The sequence below is a fragment of the Panthera uncia genome, chromosome D1 (genome assembly GCF_023721935.1).
Source record: "Panthera uncia isolate 11264 chromosome D1, Puncia_PCG_1.0, whole genome shotgun sequence".
Lineage (NCBI taxonomy): Eukaryota > Metazoa > Chordata > Mammalia > Carnivora > Felidae > Panthera > Panthera uncia.
The window spans coordinates 88268644-88292781 of NC_064808.1; the positions used below are offsets into that span (position 1 = coordinate 88268644).

The window sequence follows — 24138 nt, forward strand, 5'->3', positions numbered from 1 at the left end:
TTCCCACAAGCCCCACACAATGACTGCACAGAAGCAATGGCTTCTGATGTCAGGGGTACAGGACATCATGCCCAGGCCCTCACCTGTGCCCTGGCTCCTGAGGCGAAGGTGCCAGCACCAGGAGAATACGGGTAGCCACCATGGGCCTCCACTTTATCTTCTCCCACATCCCTGGGCAACAGAGGGGACAGGCTGGGATTGGACTAAAATCCAGGGGCTGGAGAAGAGGGACAGGAGGCGCTCCCTGGCTTGATGAGGTCCTGGCCTTCTGCTATCATAAGAGCAGACAGACCGAAGGGACTCTGAAGGACTCGTCCCTGTCAGCCCTTTCCTCACTCAGAAAGGCCCCCTCAGGAGTTGCTTTGGTGTGGACAGCACCGGCCCCCCAGTGTGTCCAGGCATGCACACACACACACACACACACACACACTCACACTCTGTCACACACACACTCACACTCTCCCCCACCTTATCTGCAGCATACATTTCCTCCTCCAGGCTCCCGGCAGCCAGCTGTACTGTCACTTTTATGATTGCAGATAATTCACATTCAAACAAACTCTGACTCACCAGAGACACAGAAAGAAAATGCTCATGAAGTAGGAATGCCTCAGCTCACTGTTTGCTCTCCCCTTTCCGGACATCTTTCATATCCGAAGAGGACCGTTGGGATAGGGGCTTGGCCAGCAATAGTGCAAGCCAGGGGACCACTCACGAAGGAACAGTAGGTCATTGTCACTAGGGAGTAGCCTCTCTGGACCCCAAGGGAGGCATTTCCAGTGGAACATTAGCTCTTCCATGTTCCTGGAATACCATATTCTTGGAAATGTTACTGCTTTCTACGATGAAATGCTCCATTGCTGGCCATGTATCAGAATCACCTGGAGAGGTGGGCCAGGTGGGAGGGTAGCTTTTTGGTTTAAAGAACAAATCCCTGGCCTTTGCCAGCAAAACGTTGTCAGGCAACGGGGACTGTACTAGAAATCCCCACCTTACAGACCCTTAAATCCGACCTCTTAGCCCATCCCCACGAAATCTGAATTTCTATGGGACAAGGGACAGGACTACAGTCTTCCTTTTTTCTTCCTTGTAGCTAACACGATACTAGTTTTTCTACCTATGTGGGAACCATTGATTTGATAAATTAGTTCAAGAAGTCCCTTTAAACTCAGGTGGCTACTTGCTTCTGCATCAGGCAGGATGGAGATCATTTTGCAGTAACTCTGTCCATCTGCCACCAGTTTGGTCCGTGAAAAAATGGAGCAGAGTCCTTTCTCTAAGGATGCAAAAGCACTTTACTGTCTCTTGGGGTTAGTGTTTGAAACCTGAACGCTCAGAGTGTTTGACAATTAAGTGGCTAATTTGATTCATGTAGACCCCTGATTTTTCTTGAGGGAGGGTGAACTTGGCCAGTTTCTTGCCATCATCAGCTGAACAGAGGCCCTGTCCCAAGGAAGGGGCACCTAGAGCCCAGGGCTCCCCATGCCCGTTCTCCTACGTGAATCCTTCCCACAGAACTCTCTCCCCATCTCCCCCTGCTCCTTGTGAAGAGATCCGCAAGTCGAGACTATTGTCATGCATTCATTAAAGCCTCATTAATTATTAAAATGGTATTTATTGGGGTTTAGCAACTCTGAAATAAGATTTCATGTTTGTGGCTGTTGTGGAACGCTGGTAATTCTGTTCTTAATAATCGATTGTGATCTGTTTGACTTGGAATCGCATTTCTTATTAAACCTAAACCAAACCTTTATTTGAGACACTTAATTATCAGGGACACTAATTTGCTTCCCCTCAGGGCACCAGGGATTCTAAGTCCACATTGGGATGAGGGAATCCCACTCTGAGGACAGAGGAGAGTGCCTTCCCCGGTAGATAGGAAGGGTGATGGTTATTCATGGAGAGTACCATTTAGGGAAATAGTCCCCCAAGCTCCCATCTGCATACACGTTAACTGGCGCTTTAAGGACTGTGTTCTCATCTCATTAGAATGTCAGCACACCGTGGTGGGGTATGCGTGAAAGATACTAAGCTATCTCAGGAAGCTAACGTTGGCTCCCCATTTGGCTACTTCCAGGACCATGCTGGGTATAAAGAGGAAGGGGAGGTTCAGTGTTTTGGTGGAAAGAACACTGAGCTGTTCCTCCTTTCCTCAACTCTGTGAAGTCCTGTGTTTCTGCCCCATGAACTTGATGAGCATGCCCTCCTAGACAAGGTACTATTCCCAAAGCCACCTGCTAGTCAGGGCTCTGCTGCCTGTGGACAGGTCTGAGGTCCACCAATGCCAGCCCACCTGCTGACTCACACAGCACAGCACAGTAGAATGAGCACAGGCTTCACAGGAAGATGGGGGTTCAAATCCCAGAGCCGATGCTCATTATCTGTGTCTCCTGGAGATATTTACTATCCCTTGGAGCTTTGGACCCCATATCTCTGAAATGGCTGTGACAGTAACTACCTTGCAGGATATTTGTGAGGATTAAAGGTAATGAATGTGAAATGCTTGCATAGTAGCATGGTGCTTGGCATACAGAAGGTGCTCAATGAAGGTACCTACCTATCATCGCCTATGCTCATGCCCATTGTCCCACTGCCCCCCTTCTTCAGCCAGGACCTGTGTGGGCTTTTGTATTAGTTTTCTGGGGTTTCCATAAGAAAACATCACAGACTGGGTGGCTTACACAAGAGAAATTTCTTCTCTCAGAGTTCTGGAGGCTAGAATTCTGAAGTTGGTTTCTTCTGAGGCCTCCCTCCTTGTCTTGAAGTTGGCCATCTTTTCCCTGTGCCTTCACATGGTCTTCCCTCTGTGGGTGTCTGTGTCCTCTTTTTTTTTTTTTTTAAGAGAGAGAGAGGGAGAGCACAAACAAGGGTGGGGCTGAGGGAGAGGGAGAGAGAGAATCCCAAGCAGGCTCCGCGCTGTCAACACAGAGCCCGATGCAGGACTCAGTCTCACAAGCAGTGAGATCATAAACTGAGCCAAAATCAAGAATGGGATGCTTAGCCAACTGAGCCACTCAGATGCTCCTGTGTCCTCTTCTTATAAGGACATCAGTAGGATTGGATTAGAACGCTCCCTAATGGCTTCATTTTAACATAATCACTTCTTCAAAGACTCTCTCCAAATACAGTCACGTTCTGAAGCCCTGGAGGTTTGGACTTCAGCACATCGATTTTAGGTGACACAATTCAGCCCATAACAGATCCTATCACCACACAACCACTCATTGTCTGGACTTGATCCAGTTAGCTGTGAACTCTGCCTTTTCTGCTTGACCGTCCTTCTGCCATAGGACCTTTCCTTCCACTCTCTACTCCCCCTAGACAAGAGATGGGCCTGACTGGAATCAAGTTCCACTTGGGATCGAGTATTGATCCAGCCAAATAGTCAAATCAGAGGCATAGTATGGAGAGATTTTTGGATACCAGGAAAAGGACGTGGAACTACTCTAATAATCTCATGGTCCTTTTGCTTAAGGATAATAAAACACACTTCCTAAAGTGGCTGACAGTATTAAATGAAATAAGTAAAGAGTGTAACCCAGTGCCCAATGCAATGTAGGCATTCAAATATTGCTATCCTTCTCTCTTGACCAGAAGGGATATGCTGAATATAGTGTTAAAGGAAGATCCATCTGGCCATGATGACACAGGGCTGTACCCGGGTGGGGACAGAAACTATTGGATTAACATGGATCAGGGCAGTCACTGTGGGATAAAGAAGAAGAAACATTCAAGAGACACCTGAAGGAGAAACACCGAATATAGGGGCATAGGGGCAGTTTGGAGATAAGGAGGGGAGAATGAAAAAGAAAGGGAGAGCTCAGAGTTGATCCCACGGTCTTAGACCTGGCTTAGTGGAGAGTGGTGCATTTGACAGAAAGCTGGAGGGGGGACGGGAGGAAGGGTGTTGATGAAGTCCACAGAGGTCGTGCTGAATGTGAGGGGACACCCTGGAGGCACTAGAGAAATGAGGGAGGCGGTCTGCAGCCATCTGCTGAGATTGTCGCTTTTGGCTCTTCTGTCCTGGGTGCCTCTCCTGGACCCTTGAACCACATGCCTTCCCGACCATAGGAGGCCCACCTGGGAGCTGCAGCTTGCTAATTAAGCTGTTGTTACTGATGGTGATGACTCTGGTCTTGTGTGCCCTGGGCCAGGGTTGGAGACCTGAGATAAAGGACCCCATTTCCAGCCCTCCCCTCCAGTGGTTCTCTTTAAAAAGAAAATAGGGTATTCACAGCTGAATTACAGATCTGTTTTCCCCATTTTCCAGGAGGAAAACAAATAGAATTCCTAAGCAGGAGTGTTTTTCTAGCTAAATGCCCTTGGTGAGTAGGACATTGTTATTCCAATATTGTTTATTTCAGACTTTCCAGGCCTTCTCAGATGCTTGACTTCACACACTCATTTTGCCTGCTTTAGTGGCAATTTAACATTGTAAACTGCCAGGAATAAAAGGGAAGAGGTACAGGCAGATGAGTTTTCAGGCGGCATGAATATTTTCTGACTCCCTGCCCAGGGATTTCTTTCGCATGTGAAAAGTCGGTTGAAGAGAGAGACAGTTTATTTCTTGATCGTCAATGACACACGGGTACTTTAAGACCTGTGGCAATCATCACCTTATTCAGGAACACCTTACTAGAGGTCCATCAATCTCCTGGTTTACTTTCCACTTACCAGACCAAGCTACCCCATCTAATATTGCAGGTGAGTGAACAGGCAGGAGAATGAATGAGTATGGATGGCCCATGAAAAGAGAACTATTTTCCCAGAGGAGGCCAGGAGAGGGAGGTTTTGGCTCGGGGTGGAAGGGTTCCAGGGAAGCGAGAAAAGCTAATCACAGTGACCAAGAGGAAGAGTTTAAGAACAACTATTGAAAGGCATTTCTCTACTCAGGGAGAAATGATCCAGGGAAAGGGAAACTTTCTAAAGAAGTGCTGCAAAGAGTCTATGGAAGAAAAGAGTGGGTTAGAATAGAATGAAATGGAGGCATTATATCTGGGGCTGGCAACAAAGGCTGAGAACCCTAGACACTGGCTCCGAGAGCAAACTGAATCCCAGAGGAAATGCAGGCTGAAATAGCTGAGAAGCAGGCTTTAGGTACTGGCTGCCAGTAGAGAGAGATCAAGGGAACAAAACAGCACAGAAATAGACTCACATGTACATGTGGGGAGATAGCCTATGATAAAGGGGTGTTGCAAAGCAGGGGGGCGGGGAGATCAATTAATAAATGCTCTTGGGCAAGTAGCAGATAATTGGAAGAAAAAGATTAAATAGGATCTCCTCCTCACTCCTTATACCAAAACAAATCCCACCTGGATGAAGGATAGACAAAACCATAAAACAGGAGAAAAAGTAAATGTATCGTGTGTGTGTGTGTGTGTGTGTGTGTGTGTGTGTGTTTATGCACAAAGTCAAAGGCTAAAAAAATCATCTGTGAAAATATATCTGTAACACAAATGACGAAGGGCTAATTTCTTTCATTTTGTCATCCGAGAGTTCTTACTATTCAATAAGGAGAAAGAGTTCTTAAAATTCAATAAAGTAAAAAGTTCTTAGGAGCCAGTAGAAAAAATGGACAAAGGACATTCGCCGAGAAAGAAAAAAAATAGCTAATAAACATATCAAAACATGAAGCACTTCAACCGTCATTGAAGAAATGCAAACTAAAACACAGCTGATTTTTCAAAAATCTGTCAGACAAGAAAAGATTAAAAGTTTGATTATATCCTCATAACCCTTATGGGCAAGGGTATAGAGAATCTGGCTCGTTCATACATTTTTGGTGGAAATACAAAATGTGGTAGGACACCTTTGGAGGATAATTTGGCAATAGCCATCAAAATTTTAAATTCACACGTTGTTCAATGAGAATTTTAGGTTTAGGAATTTAACCTAGAGATATCTATTTACACATATGCACAAATACACATGTATAGGGTGTCCATTGCTCTGTCCCTGCAAGGGACTAGATATAATGAATATGCCCCTTCTTATGATACTAGTTTTATAAAGTTATAATATAGCTAATCGACGAATTAGTAGATAGGTATTAAAATGAGTAGAATTCATCAACGTTTCAGTTTTCTATTTCTGTGTAACCTGCCACCCCAAACATAGTAGCTTAAGACAAAAGCTACTGTTCACTGGCTTTAATGGCTCTGTGGCATGACTGGGTTCGGTCCGTACAGTGGTGGTTCATTGCCTCTGTCCAGTATCTCCTGGGGTGCAGCAGTCATCTGAAGGCTCGACTGGGCTGGAAAGCCCAAATGGATCACGCTCATGGCAGGCAATCGGTGCTGCAACTTGAGCTCAGCTTGTGCTGTTGGCCAGTTGCCTCAGTTCTCCTCCTTGGGTCTCTCTATGTGATATAGCTCTCATAGCATGGTGGCCCGGTTCCAAGGGGAAGCACTACACACACCTGAAAGCAGAAACAGCAGTGATACTGTGAAGGTTATGTCTCTGAAGCAGTACGTCTCTTTCTCCATGTTCTGTGGAAGAAGTGGCAAAATCTTTGTGGCCATCTGTAATCCTCTCCGGTGTGTTTTCCATGTATACACATACACACACATCTACATGTACACCCACATCTACATCTACATCTAGATATGTAGATGTGTGTGTGTGTGTGTGTGTGTGTGTACGCATGTAGGTGCATTGCTGTATGTAAATTTATAGAATGATGCACAAGAAACTGGTTATAATTTTGGCCTCGGTGAAAAAGGACTGACCTCTTTGTACCGTTGTATTCTTCCTATCTTCCAAGGGGTTGGGTGATCATTTATGGAGGCAGAAAACTGAGCTGTCATAGAGGACGGAGACTTTTGTCCCGGGGGCATGGTTTGAGGAACAGAATAGTATTTCCCTGAATGCTTTCTTTTGGGGGACCCTTGGCTTGTTTCGTCCTGAATTTTAATGTTTTCTGAGGTAAACTTTGGGACTGGTGTAGGTGATGGGGCCAAAATGCAGACGTCCAGTCATGGAAGCCCAGGTGTCAGGAACGACTCAGGCTTCCCTTCTTAGCCCCAGCTTGTGGAAACGAAGACATCTTACAATAAAGTGCTATCTGTCTATAGAGAGTAAGCCCGATACACACATGTGCACACACACGTGGATGGGACGGCCTCCTAGAGGAAGACGCTGTAGAGCCACGGCCCCGTGGCTGAAGTTGTACTCTGCTGAGATCTCTCGGCCAGATCAGCTAAGTAAGCAGACCCTGAGCCCCAGTCCACTGGAGACTGTCCCCTGCGGTCCTTTCCAAGCCTGTGTCCTGACAGTGCTATTTCTTCCTGCCGCCCCCCACCCTCCACCTCTTCCTAGCTGTCATTCTGTGCTGCTGGGCTCATTTGGTTCTGCAGTTAAACGAGACCATCGTAGACATGTGCACACGTGTGTGTGCTATGTGAGTACATGGCTCACAGCTGTATGGGTGTGTACAGATTTGTGGGTGTGCGCAGGACTGTGTGACAGTTTTCTGGGCCTGCATATGAAGGAGCAGATGCTAAGAGACCCATGTAAAGTGCGCAAATATGTGACTATCGAGTCATATCTAATTGCACCTGTGTGGGGTCGATGCGGGGAGGGAGGAATGAGTCTGGTGGCCATCTCTCTGGAAAAACAGGCCTGGCAGTTCTAGAAAATTGGTCCAAACGATCTGACCGCTCCATTTCTTCTTTTTTGAGAAAGGGGAATGAAGCAAAGAACACGGATGCCCCCAGCACAGCCACTGCCGACACTGGTTCCTGAGTGAGAGTCATGATCCGTGTTATGGGAGGAATCCCAAGACAAGGATGACAGGGCCAAGGGAGAAGGATTCTCCCACGTTCAGCAAGAGCTTCCTTACCCCTTCCTTCCCATGGAGAGACAGGGCTTGGGGGCAGGCCACCGGACCAGACCCCGGACTCCTGGCTCCACGCTACCCGATACTGTCTTTTGCTGAGTGGATGGTCTTGCGGGAGGGGGCGCCTGGGTGGCTCCACTGGTTGTGTCCGACTCTTGATTCCGGCTCAGGTCATGATCTCACCGTCTGTGAGTTCGAGCCCCGCATCGGGCTCTGTGCTGACAGTGTGGAGTCTGCTTGGGATTCTTTTTCTCTCCCTGTCTCTCTGCCCCTCCCCTGCTCTCACTCTCTGTCTCCAAATAAATAAATAAACAATAAAACAAAAAGGAGCATGGTGTTGAGAATCAGCCAGCCCTGTGTTCAGATGACAGCTCCGTCACTCCCTATCTGACCAACGTGAGAGAAGTTGCCTAATCTCTCTGGCCTCAGTTTTCTCATCGGTAACATGGGAGTGAGGTAATAACAGTACCTACCTTGCAGGCTGTAGAAGGGGGTGAAATGTAAAATGTTTACTACGGAACTTCGGCTCAGGTCACGATCTCGTGGTTCGTGAGTTCGAGCCCCGCGTTGGGCTCTGTGCTGACAGCTCAGAGCCTGGAGCCTGCTTCAGATTCTGTGTCTCACTCTCTCTCTGCCCCTCCCCTGCTCATGCTGTCTCTCTCTGTCTCAAAAATAAATAAAACATTAAAAAATATTTTAAAAAAATGCTTACTATGGAGCCTGACACAAAACAGGTAAGGACGCTGCTGCTCACAATGATTTTGTTTGCTCCTCACAAGAGCCCTGTGAGCAAAGCTGCTACACAGCACAGCTCTCTGGAGCTCCAGTCATCCGTAGTCTGTGCAACTGGCAACCTCTGGCCTTGTGCAGTACGCGGCCTGCACAACTATCCATGGTGGCCTGGCCTGGGAGGTAGGCCAGACAAGGTAAATAGGCAGGAAGTGGCACAGCTGGAATGAATCCAGGCCTCCCGGCCTTTTAGAGCAGTTCCCACTCTGCCCAGCTGCCAGGGGCCTGACCAGTAGTCATAGTTCAGAGAATATGCCATCCATAGCCCTCCTCACTTTGGTTCACACTCACCCTGCACCATCCTTCACACCACCCCGAAAATAAACAGGCTCGTCAAGAGGAAAAGCAGCAATCGTCCATCAGGCGTTCCAGCCAGAATAAAAGATCGCAGCTGGCATGACCCTTCATGAGCAAGGCAGAACTGGGCCTTGTTTCTTCCTGCAGGCTGTCCCCTCCTGGGGATAGATTGGGCCCAGATGGCCCCCAGTTCCATCAGCCCCCTTTGGGGGACGACATGCTCCCTGTGAGGCAGCACACACACATCGCCGAGTGCCCGCCTTCTAGGACGAGCATCTTTGGCGCATGTGGAGACACAATGGGGCACACCCAAGGGGCCTGGCAGAGAGGGCCGCATCCGCTCCTGGGGGCAGGATGAGGCGGGGAATCCGACAGCCTTCTAGAACACAAGTGTTTTTCATCTGGCAGCCATGGGTGTTTTGTTTTGCTCTGCTTTGCTCTGGAAAGCGTCCACGGAGGCCGTAGGACGCTGAGAGAGGAGCCAGTGAGAGTGCAGGGCTGAGGCTCCCGTTCCCTCCAGCTCCCTGGAGCCAGCCTATCAGAGGAAGCTGTCTGTCTGGGCACCGATGCCCACCGCCCTTGGACTTCACATGAAGGTGTGACATGCCCAATAATGATCATAGTAATCACAATGTCATACACCTGTGAATTCCTGTGCACTTTTCAAGGAGATCTTGCTTGCCTTCATTTGTTTTCACTGCAAGTACAAGCTTGTACAACTACCTGTCACTACCATCAGTAGGCTACACTCCGTATGGCGAGCCCCATGCTAGGCATTTTTCATGCATCATCACCTAATTCTCACAACAGACCTAGGATGTAGGTACTCTTCTCCCCCATTTCACAGATGAGGATCTCACTGGGAAACTTAGTTGGGGAACCCATGGAGGCTTACCCAAGATCATATAGCTGGTTAGTGGCAGAGCCCAGGTTCAAAATCAGGTATCTTTTTTTAAATATTTATTTCTGGGAGATCACAAGCAGGGAGGGGCAGAGAGATGGGGACAGAAGACTGAAGCCGGCTCTGCACTGACAGCAGTGAGCCCGGGATGGGGCTTGAACTCACAACCCGCGAGATCATGACCTGGGCCAAAGTTGGATGCTCAACCAACTGAACCACCCAGGGGCCTCTCAAAGTCAGAGACCTTTGACTCCACGCCCACACCAACAAACATCATGCTTTACTAATAAGTTAAGTAGGGAGGTATGTTATGACCTTGTTATAAACAAAGAAATGGAGGCCTAACACATGTTAAAGAACTTGCCCAAGACCACAAAGCAAATTGATGATGGCTCTAGAACCCTGGACCTGGCCCACACTGACAAATCTAAGGGTCTTAACAAAATAAATTAAAAAAGAAAAAAAAAAAACCTAAGAATCTTTTATGACACCTTCATAGAATGTTTGCCTTCCCTCCTTATAGTGCAGGCCAGCAAAGTCTTGTTCAAACTCTCCCAGTAAGGATGGGTATTGGCTGTTCCCAGGCTGGGAGCGGACTCCGGGACTCCTTGTGGGAGCTTCCCTGAGGTGGGTGGGGTACCAGCTCATCTCCTCTGCCTTCTGCCTTTCCATCTCCCTCTTCTCTCAAAAAGGGAGTTCTGCAGTCTTCTGCTCCCCTTTGCTCGTTAGCACGCTGCAGGGGTTCCTGAGCACAACAGGAGAAAAGCTGCTTTTAAAGATAGCCAACCTAATGACTTTCCGAGGAGTCTCCGCTTCAACATGATGGGCTGCAGGATGGTAGGTTGCAAGCTCAAAGCCACCAAGGAGAAAGGGCCATTGATTCAGAGCGTTTATGCCCTGCTGCCTCCCTGTTGCTTCTCTTGGATGTCCTTCTGTAGCAGTGGGAACACAATCCCCACTGCCTCTCCCACCATGACACAGAACCTAGGGGGCTCAGTGTTTCAGCATGGCATGTTACATTGCAATGGGTGCATAGACCAATCATTTGTGACATCAGCTCACCTAGGGATTCATCATTGGGGGGGGGGGGGTCCTCACGCGTGCAAACATACATACACACCAATCTGATCATGCAGTTCATTTATTGTCAAAGAGACTGTGTTACTCAGAAATGAACCTTGGTGTTGGGAAGTGATTGAAATACATTGAGATAATTTCTCTGTAGCTACTGTGTTCAAATGGACCTTTCATGACAATACAGTGTGGTTTTTGCAAAGAGACACTGACATATGCCCAGGCTTTCAGAAGCTATTTTGGGATGAATGGACTGCTGGGCTGGCTTTTGTGGGTTCTCGTTAAATGAAATGAATCTGGAGGCCTTAATTCTGGGCTTTGTCTACATGACCGGACACAAAGCAAGGAGTTGCTGGCAGGGTTGAGACAGGAGCTGGGTTTAAAAGGATGGAGCTCATTAGCCCAACGCTGCCGAGGAGGGTGTGGGGATAAATGTCCTGCCTGTAAAGAAGATCTCAGGGTGATATTAGCCCACCACAAATTAAGGCCTGTTGGATATCGTGGGGCAGGGATGGGGGTCGCAGGAGAAAAGATTGAAAGTGCTGAATGGTGGGATGAACCTCCCAGAGAGACAATACCTGCCCCCCCCACACACACTGGGGTTCCCACCTGCTTCTTGGGACCAGTTCCCCAACCCTCTGAGAATGGTGCCCACTGGCTCCCCTCTGGGACAGGGTCTAGCCAGGGAAGGATTTGCCCTGGCAGGAAGGACAGCACAGCTCAGTGTTGTCCAGGAACAGAGAGAGAAGTTGGTAGAAGGAGATTATGGTACATGTAGCGTAGTGTGGTAACCGTGATTAGCTTTCCAGCCCCCTGCCTGTACTGGGTTCTTAGGAAGAAAGGGGCCATATGGAAGGAAGAACAACCCAAAGGGAAGAGTAAAAGGGGCTAAGGAGACAAGGCTGCTCTGGTAGGCGGCCTCCCAACAGCTCTACACAAGTGGTAAGATGGGTTTCCCTCTCGGAAGTGTAAGCATTCCCAAGCTCATGTGACATATTCTGCTGACCCAGGGAGCTGGAAGAGGAGGATTGGAAGCGATCATGGTTGTAACCTGTATCCTTTAACTATAACCACAAAAGGGTGTGGGTTTGGGGCGCTCGGTGGGCAAGTGTAGGACCTTGGATTTAAGATGTCAACTTTGAGTTCAGTCCTCCAGGAGTGATGCCTTTGGCATGTGGTTCTTTATACAACATTCATTCATTCTGCAGACACCTCCTGAGTAGCTGGCGTGTGTTGGGCACTGTGTCGGGGCTGTAGGATGCAGTGATAAACAAATCAGACATTTTCCCTGCCCTTGAGGAGTTCCCAGCCTGGGGACAGATGCGGATACGTAATTTATTACAATTCCATAGCATACAGTAACAAATTATTTTTTAAAAGGGCAGAACAAGATATGGTGACAGTAACTGACTATTCGATGGGGGATGATCTAGGAAGTTTTAACAGAAGAGACTTTTGAGCTGGTGTTTGAGGATAAGTAGGAGCTAGTAAGAAAGAGAGGAAACGTAGGTAATCCTGACACAAGGGAGCACGTACAGAATATCTAAGGCAAGAAAGAACAAGGCAGTAGCAAGAAGTCAGAGGTGCACAGAGGCTGTGACATTCTTTCCTGGCACCGTTCATCCACCAAGAAGGGAAGGCAGCAGCCAACAAGCAGCCTTTGAGCGATGCTTGAAAGCCTTTCATATCCAGGATTTCATTTGCTTCTCCAAACAGCCTGGTGGGTATTAGCCCCATTCTACAGATGAGTGATGAGGTTGGGATTCAACACAACTTGTTGGAGGGGAGGGAGCCACCAACATTCAGTCTTCTCCCACCAGAGTTGGTGTGGAGCATGAGGGCAAGAGGAAGGAGGGGTGGAGGAGTGAATTGGCCACGGTATTCTTTCCATTGGTCCTAAAAGGAAATGAACTCCGCCTCATCTGGGATCAATGGCTCCAAATTATCAAACATAATTTGTAAACCTTAGAAACTGAGGTGGATAGGGAATATTAAGATGTCTCTGCACCCAGGGACGCCAGGGTAACTCAGTTGGCTAAGCATCCGGCTCTTGATTTTGGCTCAGGTCATGATCTCATGGTTCGTGACATCAAGCCCTGCGTCAGGTTTTGCGTTGACAACATGGAGCCTGCTTGGGGTTCTCTCCCTCTCTCTGCTCTTCCCCACTCGTACATTCTCTCTGTCTCCCTCTCTCCCAAAATAAATAAGTAAACATTTAAAAGAAAGGTGTCCACTGAGAACAAACTGAGTGTTGATGGGAGCGGGAGGAGGGGAAAGTGGGTGATGGGCATTGAGGAGGGCACCTGTTGGGATGAGCACTGGGTGTTGTATGGAAACCAATTTGACAATAAATTATATTAAAAACTAACTAACTAAATAAATAATTTATAAATAAATAAATAATTTATAAATAAATAAATAAATAAATAAATAAATAAATAAAAGAAAGCTGTCTCTTAGCCATCCTACCACCTCAAAGCATGCTGGAGAGTCCTGAGAGCCTTGCAGGGAAGTGATTCCTATCAGTGCAGCAGCTGTCCCTGGTGGGGCCACTCTGTTGGTGTTCATCATATCACTATCCTTCCTGTTATCCAAGCTCAAAACCTTGGAAGTCAAATGTAACCGCTCCCTTCCTCCTGCACAACAATGAATTTTCAATAGCGCTGACATCCATCCATTCCCTTCCATTTCCATGACTCCCATGCTGCTTGAGACCTTTAACTCATCAACAGGCTTCTCTGAGTCCACTTCTGTCCCTTTCTCCTAGTGCAGTCCATCCCGTGTAACACCAGAAGAGCCCATGATCGTGATCTAACGCAGAATTTTGACCACTTCACTTCACCATTCAAAACCGCCGTAGCATAACATAAGCGCTCAGTAAATGGGTGAATGAAATAGACTTGAATGAGTGTCTACACCACCTATGCATTAAATGCAGATCCCCCCATCTGCATGCACACACTCCAACAACCGGGTCTCAAGCTACTTTTTCAGCCTTATCTTCAACTACTCACTCACACTTGGCCTGCTCCACAGATAATTGGGACATTGCTTTTCCCCGAGAGGAGCTTGTACTTTTCCATTCTACTTTGATGGTGGCCGGTCCTGAACAAGAAATCCCCTCCTCACTCTATCCTCGCCCATCTCTCTGTGGCAAAGTGCCTCCCATCTGTCAAGACCCTTGTGGGATGTTCCTCCACAGGCCATAGAAGGCCATTCCTAAAAGATGTGTGCATCCCTCTGTGTGTTTAAGAAACAAGGAGAGAAGCACATTACGTTACTTCTCAGGTCACAAATCGTTTCGGTTCTCTGAATCTCATTTGTATTCATCTGTTCAAAAATAGTGGTATTGACTGTCCCTTATCTCACAAAATTGCCAGGAAGATCCAATGAGATCATGTATGGGAAGGTATTTAGCAAATGATTATCTGGAGCCAAGCATTAATAGTTACTATTCACTTATTATAATTATTAGTATACATACATTTTTCTCTTCCTGATTAGCCCAAGATCTGCACTAACCACTAGCCACATATGGCCAATGAGCACTTGAAATGTGGCTAGTCCAAACTGAGATGTGCTGTAAGTATGAATTTACCTACCAGATTTTAAAGACTTCCCACCAAGGGGTGCCTGGATGGCTCAGTTGGCTAAGCATCTGACTTCAACTCAGGCCATGATCTCATGGTTCGCCAGGTTTGAGCCCGCATCGGGCTCTCCACTGACAGCATGGAGACTGCTTTGGATTCTCTGTCTCCCTTTCTCTCTGCCCCTCCCCTACTCACACACTCTCTCTCTCTTTCCAAAATAAATACACACTTAAAAAAATAACAATAGAAAATAAAGACTTCCTACCAAAAAAACAAGTAAAATATCCAATTAGCAATCTAATTAATAACTTTCCTGAGGATCGCATGTTGAACTAATAATATTTTGGGTACCTTCATTTAAATGAACCATACTATTGAAATAAACTTCACGGTTTTCTTTTGCACGCCATGTGGACACTAGGAAATTTCCAATGACATACTATGTAACTCGTTAGCTTTCTTTTGGACATCGCTGCCCTAGAGAATTGGAAGTGTGTTGTATTACGTCCTAGAGTACCTTGTGGGAATACCATCTGTCCTTGTTGGATGGATTATGGTGTGAGTACACTCTTTTCTTCATCCACTCAGGAGGCTTGGAGGTGATATTAGACTGTGTGAGGACGGGTTGGGTGCAGGGACTCTGACTCTGCCATCACCTCCTCTGCAGTCTCCTGTCTGTATGTGGCAACAGGTTACGCTCCGGTGGTGCCCATCATCACCACTACACCTCCTGGTGCTCAGAAGGCACAGGGCAATGGCCTCACTTCCCCTTTATCCTGGCCTGCTCTGCCAACTGCCGTTCCCATGGTTAAGGGGTCCCACATATTGGAAGGGGAGGGGAGGTGAATTAGGGTGGGATTTTTCACGTGAAAGCGAAACTCCCTATTGAATCACCTGCAGGCACCTCTCTTCCCCAGAGTAACATCTTGAGATCAAGGTCCCCTGGCTTCCCTGTCTACGCAGCAGGACACGGGAAGCACTTTCCCTCCTGCATACAAAGAGGCGGTGACTTGGGCGGGAAACCTGGAGCCTTTCCTGCTAGGGAACATGATGAGGCCACCTGTCTTCTCTGGGAGTCACTGCCAGAGCAGGATGAGAAGCCAAAGGCAGTTGGAGTCCCTGAGACACTGGACGGCGACACCGGGCAGCACTCCCCAGGCCCGCCACAGGCCACAGACATTGCCAATCTTTTCCCGCCTCTCCGACTCACTTTTCCCCTTCCATTTGGATTCCTCATCCTCCTCAGGCGGCAGAACCTTGGCTTTGCCACTGTGATGCAGTAAAGGGACAGCCCTGAGCAGGTGCCTTGACGGCCTGCCACCTTCAGGACACACGGGCCAGTGTCTCCGTGAAGGAGCGTCACCACCAGGCCCTGCTAGCGGCTGCCAGTAGTGACCTGTCATCTCCCCGCAGCTGACCCACCAAGACAAGCCTGCAGATGACAGTACCCAAAGTGGGGGGACCCTGTGGCCCTGCCTCTTTTTGACTCCGTAATAGCATTTGAAGAGATTATATGACTTTTTAAAATAGAGTCTTAGCAGGCCTGGGAGAGGGATTTGTCTCTCCTGAGTGTCTTTTCTTCAGGATATGTGTCAGAAGGACTCTTAAATCTTCAAAAAACCTTCATCTCTCCGTGAGATGAGAACGTGGTAGCAGGAAGGCACAGTAAAAAACCCTGCTGATAGACAGATGGAATGGTGTAATTATACGCAGGAGGGAGAGAGAGCGCGTTTGCTGAAATTATTAGTGTGGGCAGACAATTAGAGGCTTTTCCAGAAGATTACACTTTTCCCTCCCATCTGCGCTCCATTTAGGAGTTTTTACATTCACAATGCTATTTCCTCCTCAGCTGTGCCATTTGCCATTTTGCCCAAATTATTATTGTGCTTGACTTTGCATTGGTTCAGACTTCCCCGGCATCCCGTCTTCTCTTCTTGGCACTTGGCCGCTCTCTGAGCCTGCTCCCGCTCTCCTTCTCGGCCTTCCAGGCTCTTTTGCCCTTCGCCCTCCCCCTCTTCCTACGTCTCTTGCCCCCCAACTTGAAACTTGAAACGTCTACCAAAAGTATGGCTGCTCGCTGGGAGGCTGAGTAGGATGTGATCTGCTGTGAAATAAGAAAAGATGATCAAGGCAGTCTGTAGCACTGCTTTCTGCCCCTGGGACCCGCTCTGAAGCCGTAGAAGAAGCTGAGTCCCCAGGAATAAGCATTTAGCATCTGTGGTTTGGAGGGGGAGTAAAGAACCAGTGTTCTCTTTCCGTCCAGTTTCACCTGAGTTCAGGCCACAGGATGGGTCCGAATCTTCTGACCTCTTATGGGCCCTAGACTCCAGCACCTCATTCTTACTCCCTATTCATTCATTCATTCCTTCATTCAACACAAAGGCATTGAATATCTATCTATGGTGTCCAGATCTTTGAACTTAATCCCCAGAGAGTGGGAAAGAAGGAATGCTTATTCCATGGCTGCTTTGAGTCAGGGCCTGTGAAAGGTACTTTGGCAAGTAGGAATTATCTTCACATTCCACCCGGGAAAAGAGGTTCTAAGACGTTAGGTTACTTGCCCAGGTCAGAGACAGAGCATCACGTCCTGGATCTCTAGCTTCAGAGCAAGTGCTCTCTACCGTATACCTTTGGTCCCAGGAAAATGGAGGACGTCCCTGCCTTCTAGTAACCCTGTCATCCACTGGACAAACAAGCACATAAACGATTGCAATAGTAACTAAGGAGGGCACGAGCCAGGGGAACAAAGGTCTGCAGGAGCCGGGAGGAAGGAGCGACCAAGCATTTACAAGGAGCCAGAGGGGAACGTGCTAGAACAGCAGCCTGAACGATAAGTAAAGTTTGCCAGGGAGAGAAGCAGGAAGGGGCATTCTGGACAGCAGGCATGTAAGGCAGGCGGTTGAAAGGAAGGAGCCAACGCTTCTCTTCAGTGCATTTTCTGTCCAGCCCTTTCGCATTCGTTATACCATTTAATACTCAGGGCAACCCGCAGGTAGTCCTCAGTGTCTCCACTAATGTAGGTGAAGAAATGGAAGCTCGGGAAGGGACAGTGACTTGCTTAGAGAGGAAGGCGAACAACAGATGCACAGTCTGAGCCCTGGACAGTCTGACTCTAGTCTACCTCCTGACCTTTGCCTCGAGAGAGCTGAAGTGTGTTTGGACAGTGGGCTCTATTTGGTGTGGCCAGCACACGGTGCAGACAGTACATGCAGGAGGAACTTCTGAGGCAGGAAGAGAGCCAGATCACCAACTCACCAAGGGCCGTATGAATGATGCAATGGGTTTGACCCATCTGTGGTGATGTGGCACCATTATGGGGTGTGGTGTGTTGATGGTGTGGTGTGTAGGTTGGCGGTAAACGACAGATATTGGGAGGATAGCCATGATGGAGAATAAGCCTGGACGTTTGGAAATCACTTGGAAGGTGGGTCGAGAGGTCAAGGTAAGAGGTGATGTGTCTGGGTGCCTGGGTGGCTCAGTCGGTTGGGAGTCCATCTCACAGTCTGTGAGTTCAAGCCCCACATTGGACTCTGTGCTGATGGCTCAGAACCTGGAGTCTGCTTCCAATTCTGTGTCTTCCTCTCTCTCGTTCCATCCCCTGCTCTCTCTCTCTCTCTCTCTCTCTCTCTCCCCTTCTCCCCCTCTCTCTCAAAATTAAATAAGCATTAAAAAACAAGAGGTGATATGCCTGATGTAAGGCTGCGGAAGCAGCAGCAGGACTTGGTACCTGATTGGAGGTTAGGAACGAAGATTGTGTCGCAGTTGAGGCTAACTCAGAAGTTACAGCCTAAGAAACTAGGTGGACGATGTTGCTGCTAACTAAGCTGGGAACTCAAGGAGGAAGAGAAGAAGGTTCGGGAAGAAAAGAGAGAAGGATGAATTAATCGAGAAGGGAGCTTTAAGCCATCAAGGCTTTCTTAGCCAAGGCATCAGAGGAGGCAGCAATGTCAAAGAAGTGGGAATGTTCCCATGAATTATAGATAATCTCATGCCTTCCCACTAAAAATAAATTACAAAACAAAGTTTTCCAGGTGACTGTACATCTGGCCACCTGCTCAAAAGTCTCCATGGGAGAAAGAGGATCCTCTCAAACCCAGAGCTCCCTCTCCCTGCTTCCTTCCCTTCTTGCAGACCCCAGCTCCCCCTTTGTAGTGCTTCGGAGCCCCAGCAACATGGAAGTCCACAGACAGGCAGACACGTGTAAACACACAAACAGACAGACCCCACACCAAGGAATTGGCCCGGTCCTCATCAGAGTTCTGGATGACGAGTGGTGGCCAGCATTGCTGGCTAGTAAAGAATTCTGGGGCAAGGGGACCCCAATGGCTCTGGAAGGGTTTGCTGAGCCTGGAAAGATGGGGGTGCACTGGCGAGGGGTGTAGAAGGTGAAGCCTTGGGAAATGCGGGAGGGACTAATGCCAAGTTTATCAGCCAAGTGGAATTCAGGCTGCCATGTGACTGAGAGACTTGGGAGGCAGAAGGAAGCAAAGCTAATCCCAGTGGCGGTGAGGTCTCTGTGCTGTGGGACCGAGAGAAGAGCAAGCACTGAGCTAGGAATCAGGAAAACTGATTGCCCTTCTAACTCAGACATTAGCTTAGTGATCTTGGACAGGTCACTTATTCTCTCAGCTCCCTCTGCCATTTTATAGCTCTGTGGTTGCTCTGATCACACAGATAGGAGCAACCCCAGAAATATCCATGCCGAGTAAGGGTTGGCACACTTTTTAGGAAGGATTTCTGGTTCTGTGGGCTCTACAAACTCATTCATAGCTAGTCATCTCTGCCTTCAGAGTGTAAAATCCACCACAGGGGCTCCTGGGTGGCTCAGTTGGTTAGGCGACCGACTTCAACTTGGGTCATGATCTCGTCGTGGTTTGTGAGTTTGAGCCCCATGTTGGGCTCTGTGCTGACAGCTCAGAGCTGGAGCCTACTTCAGATTCTGTGTCTGCCCTTCTCTCTACCACTCCCCTGCTCACGCTCTGTGTCTCCCTGTCTCTCAATAACAAATAAACGTTAAAAAAAATTTTTTTAAAGCCACCACAGAGAGAACACAAACAAATGGGGTTGGCTGTGTTCCAATACAGCTTTATTTACAAAAACAGAGAACAGCCAGATTTGGCCATTGTTTGCTGACCCTTGACATAGAACATTCTGGGCACAGGGACCCTTGCAATCTTCCAATCAAAGCAACAGAGTGAGGGAGACTTCATCTCTTGGAGAGTCCCCAGACACACTGCACAAGTCCAAAAGAAGAGGTTATGTTGGACGTTAATCTGTCTTTTCCAGCTGGCCCTTAGAAGGCGGTTTTACATTTAGCGAGCCCCTACCTTTACTAGGTAAGTCCTTCCATATATACAAAAACAAATCTCCATCATCATCAGTATTAACAACATCTCTGCATTCATGACGTCTTATACAGGCTTAAAAAAAAAAAGGGTGGCTCGTAGAGATTAAGTAACTGTTCTAAGATCTTGTTGCTTAGGGTAGAACCAAGAGGAAATTTCAGAGAGTTGGAAAGGCACAGTACCATTCATTATCCAAAGAAGCAGATTCTTGTTTGTTTGAAGGCTGGGTCACCACCCCCAAACCTGTCCCCAGACCAATTTTTCCCTGCACCCACCCAGAGCCAACAGAGGCCTGAGCAATCACTCTCCACACTTTTCCTTGCTTCCTCGGCAGTATTTTCCTTCCCCACTTCTAAAATGTCATGGAGCATGGTGCTGACACAATCAGGCAGAATCCCCAGTCCAGACAGCCCCGCAGCCAGGGGAGACACAACTCCCGCACACGCACGCTGGGATACACTGGAAAAGTGCAATTCACTTTAAATAGATCCCCATAAATAAGCAATAAAACAGGAACAGCCATTTGCAGTGAGCATTTCCAAGGTGTGATGAGCTAGGAGTTCGGACGGGGGGGAAAACAAAGAGCCTTTTTCATTATTTCCCCAACCCTGCAATTTTCTTTTACTGCCTGATGACTTTGAAAGGGAAAAAACGAGTGTGGCTCCCTTAAGGATGGAGCCAGTGCTCCCATCTCCTGCTGCAACCTGCCAAGTTCAACTTCCCGACTATCTAAGTGCTACTTTGTGAACTATGCTTCTGTCCTTGTACGTCTTTGGCCTGTGGCTGCCTCAGCCTGCCTCCCTCCACCGACCTGACCTAGGCTTCTGACCTCAGGTTTTGCATGTTCTGGGAGATGAGGTGGGCAAACAGGGGTGGGGTCCAGGGGAGGGGCAAGGACTAGGAGACTGAGACCAGAGAATCTGAGTTTTATAAAGGTGTCTCTAAAAGGTAAGAGGAGGGGGTGGAGCCCAGGCCAGGGCATCATCAGAAATGTCTTTGTTTCCTTCCTCTTTTTCTCTGATGTTAGATGTGATTCCTTGGCTAGGAGGTAACCCTGCCTCAGTTTACACTAATGAGAAAGCTACAGAGACCGTCACTGGTGGACTGTGTTTCTTTTTGGGAGCTCACCTGACTTAAAATGCTGTAGTCTAGCTATGGACGTGCGTGTGCACACGCACACACACGCATGTGCCCATGTGCATGTACATGTGTCTGTGCGGGACATGACACATGCTCGCATGTTCCGTCTGTTTGGAACCATGTCTCATACCATGAGCTGTATGCTTCTGTAGCATTCTCACATCATCTCTCTTTCCTTGTTGACTTTTAAAGGGTTCTTCACCTCCCAGTGGGAAGTTTCCATGTTATGACTTCCCACAATCCAACCAGTCTTACCCTGTATTTCAAGCATAGCCTGCTGACAACCTCCTTTGACTTTGCTCTTCACCTTGAGTCCCAGCCACATTTAAAACCAAAAAATCAGGGGCACCTGGGGGTTCATTCAGTTAAGCATCCGACTCTTGGTTTCATCTCAGGTCATGAGCTCACGGTTCATGGGTTCAAGCCTTGCATCAGGCTCTGCAGCTGGTAGCACAGAGCCTGCTTGAGATTCTCTCTCTCCCTCTCCCTTTTCCCCTCCCCAGTTCACACCGTCTCTGTCTCTCTCAAAATAAATAAGTAAACTTAAAACAAAGCAAAACAAACAAAACAACAGCAACAACAACAACAACAAATCAGCTCTAACCAAGATCAGATTTTCCTACTAGAATCAAACCATTCTTTCCATTCCTTCTTAGGACTATTTAGTGAGTACTAACCTTTAGTGAAGTCACTAACCTTCTTAGGACTGTTTAGTGAGTGTGGAATCCCAGCAGAGTGACTGCTCAGTGAAGCTCTCATCGTTAGCCATGCTGCAGACCCACGTTACAGTTGATTGCACAGATGATACAACTTAACATTTGATTTGATATTATCATTTGTTGTTCTCATGTTGGTTTATGTGTGTTAAGTCTATTAAGCTGTCTGAATGTGAAAACTATACACATTCACACAGACATTTCTCAGCCATCCTCACAGTATCAGTTAGCTATTGCTGTGTAAGAAATAATGCCAAACTTAAGAGCTGCAAAATAATAAACATTTCCTACTGCTCTTCTAGCTATGTGTCAGCTGGACGGTTTTGCTAATATGAGCCAGGATCAGCTAAACTTAACTGGACTCAGTCACCTGTCTGTCGTTACCTACAGGGACATCTTGGGTGGCCACACTCACATGTCTGGTGGTTGTGTGGCTGTTGGCAGAGGTGACAGAGATGGCTGAGCCATATGTCTGGCACCATCCAGCAGTTTATCACAAGCCTGTTTGCACAATGGCATCAGGGCTCTAAGAGAGTGCGTGGACCTCAGCTCCGAACCAGAACACTCTCACTTCCACTACATTCTGTTGGCCAAAAGCAAGTCACAAGGTTAGTTCCAATCCAAGGAATGAGGAAAGAGACTCTACTCCTTGATGGGAAAAGCAGCAGTCACATCGCAAAGTGTGGATACAAGGAGAGGGGAGAATTGTCTGCCATCCTCACTAATGGATGTATACATAACATAAACCAGGTCAAATCCAAAAATTGATTCTGTACCCATTTATGTGTTCTCATCATCCTTTGTACCTAGCTCTGATCTCTTCCAAGTTTGGCCATGGTGTGGTCATCTCAGGACCCGGCTGCAGCTCACAGGGGGAAGGTCTTTGTTACTGCTAAATAGATAATTCAGTTGGATAGGATCGTCTATTATTCAATGAGCCAACCTGTGAATTCATAGGATGATAGCAAATAAAGTGTGAATCCAATAAGTTTCATTATCTCTTTTAATAAGCAATAAACAAGCATTCAAATCTTCTTCAGTCAAAGACGCTAGCCTAATCTTGCCCAGGGAACAGCACAAAGATCAAGGAAAAAGAATGTAGAAGAAGCTGTAATTTATGGCCTCTGGCCAGTCTCTCTCCTCCATGCTCAGACTCAATAATCATGTGCTCCAAGCTTTTCCTCTCTCCACATCAGGGTCATCAGGGAGGTTTCCATTTGTGGCCTCACTCCATTTCATCAATACCAGTGACCCAAGCTGAGACACAATCGAACTAAACACACCCACTAATCACATACTCTCGTCTTTAGTCCATGAGGGCTTTTTAAAATTGTATTTATTTCTTAATCTATGTGTTTGTTCTTATTTATGTGTTTGTTCGCTTTTGGTTTTGGTTTTGGTTTTGCTTTTGCTTTTGGTGGAGGGACAAGGTTGTTATGTTAGAGTTTTGTGTAATCTTTTTTTTTTTTTTTTTAATCTGGTTCTAACTGAACCAGAGATTCTTCCTGTGAACATTTGGTAATAATTTAGTGAGTGCTTATAGTGTAGCTCCTGCCTTTTCTTTTCATTGTGGTAAAAAATAGAACATAAATTTTACCATCTTAACTGTTTTTAAGTGCACAGTTCAGTAGTGTTAAATCTATTCACGTTGTTGTGAAACAGAGCTCCAGAACTTTTTCATCTTGCAGTCTGAAATTTTACCCATTAAATAACAAGTCTTCCTTTCTCCCTCCTCCAGCCCCTGCTAACCACCATTCTACTTCCTGTTTCTATGAGTTTGACCACTTTAAATATTTCACATAAGTGGAATCATGCAGTGTCTGTCTTTTTGTGGTTGGATTTTTTCACGTGGCGTAATGTCTTCCAGGTTCATTCACGGTGTAGCATATGTCAGAATTTCCTCCCTTTTTAGGGCTGAATAGTATTCCATTGTGTGTATCTCCCACGTTTGTTTATCCATTCAACTGTAGGTGGACAGTTAGGTTGCCCCCACCTCTTGGCTATTTTGAATACGGATACTATGAATGTGAATGTGCAAATATCTCTGCCAGCCCTTACTTTCAAATGTTTTGGATACGTACCCAGAAGTGGAATTGTTGAATCATATGGTAGTTCTATTTTTTAATTTTTTAAGGAAGCTCCATACTGTTTTCCATAGCAGCTGTACCATTTTGCATTCCCACTAATAGTTTCCAATTTCACCACATCCTTGCCAGCACTTGCGTTTTCTGATATTTTGTATAGTAGCCATCTTAATGAGTGTGAGGTGATATCTCATGACAGTTTTGATTTGCATTTCTCTGATAAGTAGTGATGTCGGGCAACTCTTCATATGTTTGTTGGCCATTCGTATATTGGAGAAATATTCATGTTTAATTGAGTCCTTGATTTTTTTTTGTTTTTGTTGTTGCATTTGTGTATTTTTAAATACATTAATAAGTGTCCATTA

The 24138-nt window shown here is 47.1% G+C and overlaps 1 protein-coding gene across 1 annotated transcript in view; it reads left to right on the forward strand.

Annotated features, from left to right (window-relative positions):
* KIRREL3 (kirre like nephrin family adhesion molecule 3) overlaps positions 1-24138 on the forward strand; it is a 493013-nt gene that overhangs the window by 218163 nt on the left and 250712 nt on the right. The window lies entirely within an intron of this gene.